We start from the raw sequence: 7,032 nt of genomic DNA, 5'->3' as shown, positions 1-7,032 counted from the left end.
CTTCTTCTTCTTCTTCTTCTTCTTCTTCTTCTTCTTCTTCTTCTTCTTCTTCTTCTTTTTTTTGGGGGGGAGACAGGATTTCTCTGTATGTATAGCCCTGGCTATTGGGGAACTCACTTTGTAGACCAGGCTGGCCTAGAACTCAGAAATCTGCCTGCCTCTGCCTCCCGAGTGCTGGGATTAAAGGCATGTGCCATCACGCCCAGCCATGCTGTTTTTTTAAGCTGTTAGAACTTCCCAGGCAGAAACTCAAGACTCCTCATGTGCCCCAACACCAGCATGCCATGAATCATATACTCAAGACCTAAATTTCCTCTTTTCTTTTCTTTTCTTTTCTTTTCTTTTCTTTTCTTTTCTTTTCTTTTCTTTTCTTTTCTTAAACAGGATCTCACTCTGTAGCTTGGTCTAGCCTGAAGTTTTATTAAGTGGATCAGGCTGGCCTCGGTCCTACAGAGACCCTGCCTCTGCTTCCTGGTACTATTACAGGATTATAGGCATGTGTCGCCATACCTCTTTGGTCTCCTTCTTGAAGAGGTCAGGGCCTAACCCCACACTCAGTGTTGGAGCAACAGTGAGCAGTGACTGGCCTCTGTCTTGGAGCCCAGGCTGCTGAACCAAGGAGTCCCACTTTCTCTGCCGGATAGACAAACGCATTTGGATAGCTGGGACATGGGCTGGGCGGAAGATAGGTGCCCTATGTCCGCCAGACCCTCCAGAACACTCTCCCATAAGCTGGCAGGTGACCCTACTCTTGCTTCTGACCACTGAAGCCATACAGAGTCATAAACTTGCCCTCAAGGTCACCCTCAGTGCTGCAGCCACAGTGGGTCTGTACCCCATCATACAAATCACTGTGACAACAGCTAAGGATGCTGAACTTCACACCCCTTAGGGGGGCACCACATTAGTCCTAATGGACCCAGAGCCGTCACCCACCCAAGGCCACCAATCTTTTTACTGACCTTCAAGAGTAAAGGACTGACCATCGCCCTCAGGGAGGCTATACCCTCAATAATGCCATTCATATCTGTGTCTGCCTTGAGACCTCTAAAATCAGGGGCAGTAAGCCGCCACCCCACGGTCATAAGGTTCCACTCGTCAGCCGGGCCTGACGATGTACGATCAACCTTTGTGAGTTTCACCAGCTTCATAGCTACCACCCAGGCCCAGGGCCAGGGCTTTGAACTGGGTCACCCCAACGTCAACCTCATCCATGAACTGCTGGAGTGTGACCAAGGGCTGGCTCTATAGATCCAAAGCTGCAGGATCTCCATGACATAGAGCACCAACAGGATATTCCAGGAGAAATCCCAGTGAAGATCCAGTGTTGATGGCGTAGCAGAAGCCAGAGGCCTTGAACCAAACCAATGACTCATTGCAATGAACATTTGCAAGTGTGGACAAAAGGATTTGCATGTGTGGGCAAAAGGATACTGAGGAACACACTGACACACTATAGCTTCTATGATGAGATTTTTTTGTGTTGTGTTTTGTTTAAATTTTTGTTGTTTTTTAAATTTTCTTTTGGGGAGAGGATGCAAGGATAGAGAGCAGACACATAGGGATGGGAGATGTGTGAGATTGGGGTATATAATATGAAACTCCCAAAGGATCAATAAAACATATTTTAAAAAGAAAAAACACTTTCTCTTGCAGAGGACACAGGATCAGTTTCCAGCACCCACTCGGTGGCTTGCAACCATCTGTAATTGCAGTTCCAGAGAAACTGACACTCTCTTCTGGTCTCCATGATACCAGGAACGCTTGTAGTGCACATACAAACATGTAGGAAAACATTCACATGTAAAGATAAATTAATCTTTTAAAAAAGCAATGCACACAGGGAGGAAAGGGGGGGAGGGAGGAAAGAAGGGATTTACCCCCTAACTGAGGAAGGTATACGTTGTCTCTAGATGTGTGCCACCATAGACATAAATGGGCATTTTCATTTAAGATACATGTTGGCACAAGCCTATTTTCCAAACATCCACATATCAAGTGGGATATGTGGCCATGGAACTCACACACCTCACAGTCTTAGCCGTAAAATGGACTCATAACCTTTCTTTGGAGCTCACACTTCTACTTCACACACACACACACACACACACACACACACACACACACACCTCCGTGTCAAATTCAGAAATTGGTTTATTTATTTACTTTTGTTATTGAGTCGATGCACATGTGATGTGTTTATGTGTATAGGCACAGATTCACATGTGCTATGGGTTTATGTAGATTAGAAATTGGTTTCCTCCATTACATGGGCTTCAGATATGAAACTCGGGTTGTCAGGTCTGGGCAATATGTGTCTTTGTCAGCTGAGCCATTCCTGCAGAGACCTCTCCAACCTCACCTTTTAGCACCTTTGTGTTCCACTTCCAGGCCTAGCACCTAGCTCTCCTGGCTCTACTGTTGAACAGAGCAGAACAGGAGAACAGGTGTCTCTTTAAGTGGCTGCATTAGCAGCTGTCCCTGCCCCTCAGGATGGGGACTTGGGAGCACACGCTGCTGGCTTCCAGAGTGCTCTGCCAATCAAGCTCCAGGGACCTTCTTGGAAGCACGCACCCTACTGGCCTTTCCCTGCCTCTTCTCAAACACCCTGCTCCTAGCTGAGTCCTGTCTCAGGCTTGACTTCTGACTCAAGTCTAAGTCTATACTAATAGTGTTCTAATGTGATTTTTGAAGATCAGGTCTCACTGTGTAACCCAGGTTAACTTTGAACTTTCAACCGCCCTGACCTAACTTCACATTCTGAGAACACCCACTGACTGTTTGAACAGGCAACAATAGATGCAGACTAACCACAGAGTGACATTTTTTGTTTGGTTGGTTGGTTGGGTTTGTTTGTTTTTGTTTGGTTTCTGGTTTTGGGGTTTTGGTTTTTTCGAGACAGGGTTTCTTTGTATAGCCCAGGCTGTCCTGGAACTCACTTTGTAGACCAGACTGGCCTCGAACTCAGAAATCCACCTGCCTCTGCCTCCCATACGCCCAGCTACCAGAGTGACATTTTTAAGTCAGGAAAAGAATGGCCTAGAAACAGAAACATTTCTCTGAGGAAAGGGTGAGGCAGTATAAATGTATTCTCAGGCACAGGACTTGTGAGACCTGTAACAAGATAACATTTGTTAACAAAAGGGCACAGAGGCAAACATTTGTAACAGAAGGAAAGACAGTTACAGAAACAGCAAAGAATGCCAAAGGTCACGCAAAGGTTACTATAGCTTTAAGAGATAACACGTGCTGAAAGCAGAGATACAGTGACCCAGAATTAACAGTCGTGATGTTCTCTGTGATGGAATGGAGAGAAGAAGCATGAAGATGAGCTGGAAGGTTGATAAATGCTTTATCTGAGTAGGGTACATGTAGCCAGAGATCTAAAAGAAAGGTTTCAAATGGGAGAGAGTAAGCATAGTAAATGATCAAAGGATGTAATGTAATCCTAAAACAAGAACAGGCCACCCCGAGTAACCAGTTATTCTACTAAGGACAGAAGGAGCGAATGCAAACATCGAGAATACAAATATTGGGCTGAAAAAAAAAAAAATATTGGGCTGAGGACGTCCCTCAGTGGTACAGTATTTGTCTAATGTGCTTGAGACTGACTCTAGACTCCAGCCCCAGTCCCACAACAATAAGTTTAAAGTAAACTCAGAATAAAATATAAATATTGACTGTTTAAAAAAAAAAAGTCCCAATATTTGCTGTCATAGGAAAAGAGGTTGACAGCTTGCTCTCTTTGGGGTAGCCAGGGCCTTCTCCTGGATGCTTGCCACATGGGTGTTCGCCGCATCTGCTTCCTAGCCCCCTCTACTTCCCCACCATTGCCCCTGCTTAAATCTACTGTAAGACCTTTCCGTAATAAACTCTACCTCTGACTCAAACAACAAAAAATAAGATAGTTAACACAAATCTTTGCTGGAAGGTGACTGGATTTCATCACGTCCAAAATTGTATGTCATCAGAAAAATCTCAAGAAAATGGTAAAACCAGCCAGATAAATGGGCTCGTGGGGCAGCCTGGGATACACTGTAAGACTGAAGCAAAAAGAAAAGGGAAGGAACGGAAGAAAGAAAACACAGTGGAAAGAATTCAATGCAGCTTAAAGCACAAAGGAAAGAGACATTCCTAGTGGCTGGTGAGGACAAAGTGAGGCCCTGACTTTCACTCTTGGGGGAAGGGACGCTGGAACGAGCACCTGCATGCAAACCTTTATATTGACTTTACTACGCACAGCCAAATCTTGGAACAATGCAAGGTAAATTCAGGTTTGTTTGCTTGTTTTTGAAGTCAGTTTTTAAAAAGCAACCAGATGAACAAACAGAAGTCCACTCAGCAATGGAAGGAGACCAACAACGGGAGCAGCCTCATCGAGAAAAGCATCCTGACTTCCAGGAGCCCAGAACAGGCTCCTAAACATCCGCCTGTGGTCAGCCAGCATCAGCACCATGCTCCTCCACCAATCTACTGTTAGGATTATGACTTTGGTTTATCTGGAGACCTTGTTACTGGAATCATACTTTTTGTGCCATTTTTTTTTTTTAAATAAAAACTTTATTTTATTCTTCTTGGTGTAGTGGTACAGGAGCCCTTCAGAGAGGATGAAAGATAGAGAAGCCAAGCTCATTAGAAGCATAGGGACACATGACTCTGCCCACCAGACACCCCCCTCCCCTCCCAGCCCCACCTGCTCTCAGTGAAGGGCTGTGGGGGAGCCATCATCTTTGACGCTGCTTCAGGGTCAACTGCCTCTATGGGTGAGTAGCCATGCTTTTAGTAAGCCAAAGAGCTCGTTGGTTGCTCTGGGTGAACTTCGATAGAACCATACTTTGATTTTTTGGAAACTTAGGAGGAGGAAGGTCCACTTCCTCCCCTTAAGCAGGCTGTGACCATATTGGGTCCCAGTGGGAACACTCACCCTAAGAGACCACCAGGTCGGGCTGGTGAGACGGCTCAGTGGGTAAGAGCACCTGGCTGCTCTACTGAAGGTCCAGAGTTCAAATCCCACAACCACATGGTGGCTCACAACCATCCTTAACAAGATTTGACTCCCTCTTCTGGAGTGTCTGAAGACAGCTACAGTGTAGTACTATGTACTTACTTTTTGAAAAAAAAAAAAAAAAAAAAGAGAGAGAGAGAGAGAGACTTTCTGATCTAAACCACAGCTCCCAGGCTCCTTTCCCACTCACAGCGCATCACAGCAGGGCCAAGGAGTCCAAGGTTTACAGAGAGGGACACTATGGCGTGCCTGCAGCCTGAGGGATGAGACCGGCCTGGGACTGGCCTGGGTCCCAGGGTGAAAGTCTGGCCTATCTCTTCTTTGTCAGGTCTTCAGCGCCCTCCCCTGGCTGGCAGGGTTGGTTCAGTTAGGCCGGGACAGTTAGGGGGCCGCCATGTGTTAGTGTGGACAGGGTGCAGACACCCTCAGTTGTCTCCTCAGCTTTCCAAACCCTAAGAACAACACGCTGGATACCCCGGCCCCTTGTTCCCATCTCCTGGTCAACATTCACCAGGTTCATCACCCATGAGTGACAGCAAAACAGGATCTTCAACCCAATGCCACAACCTAGGCATTGGGTATTTCCCAGCTAAACCTGCCTTCCTCTGGAGCCCAGGTTTGGTGCAGTTGGACCATCGAGCCTGGGTATCTGAGACTCTGCTACTTGTGTTTGCAGATGAAAGAGCACATTTTGTTTGTTTGTTTGCTTGTTGTATCAGGATTTCTCTATGAACCCCAGGCTGTTCATAGACTTTTTCTTTCCTCGTTGTCCTTGTCCTCCTGCTCCTCCTCCTCCTTCAATTTGTTTTTTGAGACAGTCTTTATGGTATTAAAGGCATGTGCCCACAACCAACCTTCTCTCAAACTCTTAATCGTCCTGCTTTACAGCATGCCGCCGTCCCCACTTTGCTTTCAGAAAAACTTAAGCACAGACCATAAGAAAAAATTCAAGGGCTGGTGAGATGGTTCAGTGGGTAAGAGCACTGACTGCTCTTCCAGAGGTCCTGAGTTCACTTCCCAGAAACCACATGGTGGCTCACAAACATCTATACTGGGATCTGATGCCCTCTTCTGGCATGCAGGTGTACATGCAGATAGAGCACTCATACATAAAACAAATAAATCTTGAAAGAAAGAGAGGGGGGGAGGGAGGGAGGGAGGGAGGAAGGAAGGAAGGAAGGAAGGAAGGAAGGAAGGTTCCTTTTGGTGACTCACAAGGAGCGCTGTGGCTCCCTTTCCCCCTCTACCCACTATGCCATCTGCTGGGGTGCCATCTGCTGGGGTGCAGCAGGGTCTTCTGATGATGCGGCTTTCTTTGGATCCTCCCTTTTGTGGGATGTGTACCAGTTACAGGACAACATCTCCGACCAGCACAACACAGGACTCAATGGCCCTATGAGGCTCTACATCTTTCTTTGGAAGCTGGCTGAACTGCAGTAGAGAGGAAAATGCTGTAATACTGGCAATTCCTCTTAGATTTTTATTTTCTTTGGCTTTGGCCTCCAAGGCGTGGTTGTTGAATTCCCTAAAAGACAGTTTTACTTGTCTAGAAGTAGGAGTGGTGAGATTAATATACTATCTCATAAGGTTTATACACACAGTACTTTTAGCTCCCAAATGCATGCATGATGGTTGTTACACATATCAAGTATACCAATAATAACCTAGGATAATAATTATTGCCCTACAGTTGTAAAGTGAGATTTAAAAACAACTTTGTTGAGTTTGGTGGCACACGTCTTAATCAAAGCAATAGAAAAGTCAGAGGCGAAGAAAAGAAACACAAATAAAAAAAAAACACAGAAAAAAAAAGTCAGAGGCAGACAGATCTCTGTGAGTTCAAGGCTAGCCTGGTCTAACGAGTTCCAGGCTAGCAAGAGCCACACAGTGAACCCTCTTCGTTGGAGAGATGGTTCCGAAGCTAAAGGCACTGTTGGATCGATCAGAGGACTGGGATTTGTCCCATCATCTGCACAGGGCAGCTCACGACCACTTGTAACTCCAGCTCCATCCCAGGATTTTTTTTT

Source organism: Mus pahari, chromosome 21, assembly GCF_900095145.1.
Source record: "Mus pahari chromosome 21, PAHARI_EIJ_v1.1, whole genome shotgun sequence".
Classification (NCBI taxonomy): Eukaryota; Metazoa; Chordata; class Mammalia; order Rodentia; family Muridae; genus Mus; species Mus pahari.
The sequence above is the reverse complement of the archived record's forward strand: the minus strand, read 5'-3'. Positions refer to the sequence as shown.